The sequence below is a fragment of the Ascidiella aspersa genome, chromosome 5, assembly GCF_963924565.1.
Source record: "Ascidiella aspersa chromosome 5, kaAscAspe10.2, whole genome shotgun sequence".
NCBI classification, from domain to species: domain Eukaryota; kingdom Metazoa; phylum Chordata; class Ascidiacea; order Phlebobranchia; family Ascidiidae; genus Ascidiella; species Ascidiella aspersa.
Genome location: NC_139451.1, coordinates 12,951,064 through 12,953,563, shown reverse-complemented (window position 1 = coordinate 12,953,563; position 2,500 = coordinate 12,951,064). Strand labels below are relative to the sequence as shown.

General features: G+C 60.6%; 2 non-coding genes and 1 pseudogene across 2 annotated transcripts in view; all 3 read left to right on the top strand.

Annotated features, from left to right (window-relative positions):
- LOC146144247 (small subunit ribosomal RNA) overlaps positions 1-917 on the top strand; it is a 1,811-nt gene extending 894 nt beyond the window's left edge. The window contains exon 1 of the ribosomal RNA XR_014500841.1: positions 1-917. This exon is cut by the window's left edge and continues 894 nt beyond it. This is a non-coding gene — a ribosomal RNA (small subunit ribosomal RNA).
- Positions 918-1,164: 247 nt separating this feature from the next.
- Positions 1,165-1,318, top strand: LOC146144246 (5.8S ribosomal RNA). The gene has a single exon (XR_014498899.1). It is a non-coding gene; the product is annotated as a 5.8S ribosomal RNA (ribosomal RNA).
- A 248-nt stretch (positions 1,319-1,566) lies between these two features.
- The window catches only part of LOC146144245 (large subunit ribosomal RNA), a 3,680-nt pseudogene continuing 2,746 nt past the window's right edge, over positions 1,567-2,500 (top strand).

Below are 2,500 nucleotides of genomic sequence, written 5' to 3'. Positions count from 1 at the left end.
CTGTGCCGTTAGAGGTGAAATTCTTGGATCGGCGCAAGACGAACGACTGCGAAAGCATTTGCCAAGAATGTTTTCTTTAATCAAGAGCGAAAGTCAGAGGTTCGAAGACGATCAGATACCGTCCTAGTTCTGACTATAAACGATGCCAACTAGCGATCGGGGGGCGTTAGTTTTACGACCTCTCCGGCAGCTTGCGGGAAACCAAAGTCTTTGGGTTCCGGGGGAAGTATGGTTGCAAAGCTGAAACTTAAAGGAATTGACGGAAGGGCACCACCAGGAGTGGAGCCTGCGGCTTAATTTGACTCAACACGGGAAATCTCACCCGGCCCGGACACAGTGAGGATTGACAGATTGAGAGCTCTTTCTTGATTCTGTGGGTGGTGGTGCATGGCCGTTCTTAGTTGGTGGAGCGATTTGTCTGGTTACTTCCGATAACGAACGAGACTCTGGCTTGCTAACTAGTTACGCGACCCAATCGGTCGGCGTCTAACTTCTTAGAGGGACTAGTGGCGTTTAGCCACACGAGATTGAGCAATAACAGGTCTGTGATGCCCTTAGATGTTCGGGGCCGCACGCGCGCTACACTGACCGGATCAGCATGTGCTCGCCTTGGCCGACAGGTCTGGGTAACCCGCTGAACCCCGGTCGTGCTAGGGATAGGGAATTGCAATTATTTCCCTTGAACGAGGAATTCCCAGTAAGCGCGAGTCATTAGCTCGCGTTGATTACGTCCCTGCCCTTTGTACACACCGCCCGTCGCTACTACCGATTGAATGGTTTAGTGAGGTCCTCCGATTGGACCTGGCGCGGCCGGCAACGGTCGAGCCGGCGTCCGAGAAGACGATCTAACTTGATCATTTAGAGGAAGTAAAAGTCGTAACAAGGTTTCCGTAGGTGAACCTGCGGAAGGATCATTAACGGTCTCGCAAACGCTTCGGCGAACGCGAAACTCGGACAAGCGAGAGAAAAAGTCTTTGCTACCCGGCGCCCGACCCGCGAGGAGCGGCGCGCCGGCCGGCGATTCGGTCACCCGGTAATGTTTGCGCGTCGAGTGCCGCGGTGCCGCGCGCTCCGGCTTCAAGCGTCGGCCTGGCCGACCGCTCGGCGCGGTCTATTTTGTCACCCTATAGTGCGAGGCACTGTGCGAGCGAAACAATCGTGGATGGCTCTTGGCGGTGGATCACTCGGCTCGTGAGTCGATGAAGGACGCAGCTAGCTGCGTGAATTAGTGTGAATTGCAGGACACATTGAGCATCGACGTTCTGAACGCAAATTGCGGCCTCGGGTCAATCCCGGGGCCGCGCCCGCCTCAGGGTCGCGTTGCAAACGTTCCGCGCGGGGATTTCTCCGCGCGGCTGCTGCGGCGTCGGACGCGCGAGCGCCCGTCCCGCTCAAGACAGCACGGCACGATGCGCGACGATCGCGACCAGAATCCCGCGCGGCGGCGGCGAGTCGACCTCGAAGAGGCCAACGGCTGGCGGCTCAAGGGCGGGAATCGAGGTGCGCGGCGGCGCGCGGCGCCGACGGCGAGCGCGGAACGGGAAGAATAGTCCCGGTCCTTACTTTCGGCCTGAGGTCGGACGAGGCTACCCGCTGAATTTAAGCATATTACTAAGCGGAGGAAAAGAAACTAACGAGGATTCCCTCAGTAACGGCGAGTGAAGCGGGATGTGCCCATCGCCGAATCCGCGCGCTTTTGGAGTGCGCGGAATTGTGGCGTACGGAATTCGTCACGGCGCGCTTCGCCGGTCGCCCGCGTCCTTCTGATCGAGGCCTTTTCCCAGAGCGGGTGTCAGGCCCTGGCGGCGACAGGCGGGCGCGCTACGGCGTCTTCCCAGAGTCGGGTTGTTTGGGAATGCAGCCCAAAGCGGGTGGTAAACTCCATCTAAGGCTAAATACGGTCACGAGACCGATAGCGAACAAGTACCGTGAGGGAAAGTTGAAAAGCACTTTGAAGAGAGAGTTAAAGAGTACGTGAAACCGTCGAGAGGCAAACGGGAGGGCCTGTCGGGTCGCCCGGTCGCTTTCAGCCGGCCCCCTGTCGGCGACGTTGTCGTGCGGACCCTCACGGGCCGCCGGCGGCGCCGCCCGATCGGGGACCAGCGCACTAGCGCCGGGCGAAGGCCGCGACCGTCTGGACGGCGGCGAGAAGGCCGCGCGCAAGGTAACCCGGCCTCGGTCGGGTACTATAGGCGCGCGTGTCCGTCGGCCCGCCGTTCGGGCGAGGAGAGATCGCCGCGTCTGCCCTTCGGGGCCGAGCGCCCGGTGCCGGCTGGGGCGTCGTGGGTCGGGGACTGTTCTCAGTGCCCAGCCTCTTCGTCTCGGTCGCGCTTCCGGTGTCGTTTCGCGAGGCGCACGGGGTCCGCGGCTGAAGTCAGCCACCTTCCCGACCCGTCTTGAAACACGGACCAAGGAGTCTAACGTGAGCGCGAGCCACGGGGCAGTACGAAACCCATGGGCGCAGTGAAAGTGAATGTCGGCGCGGTCCGGCGGAGGTGAG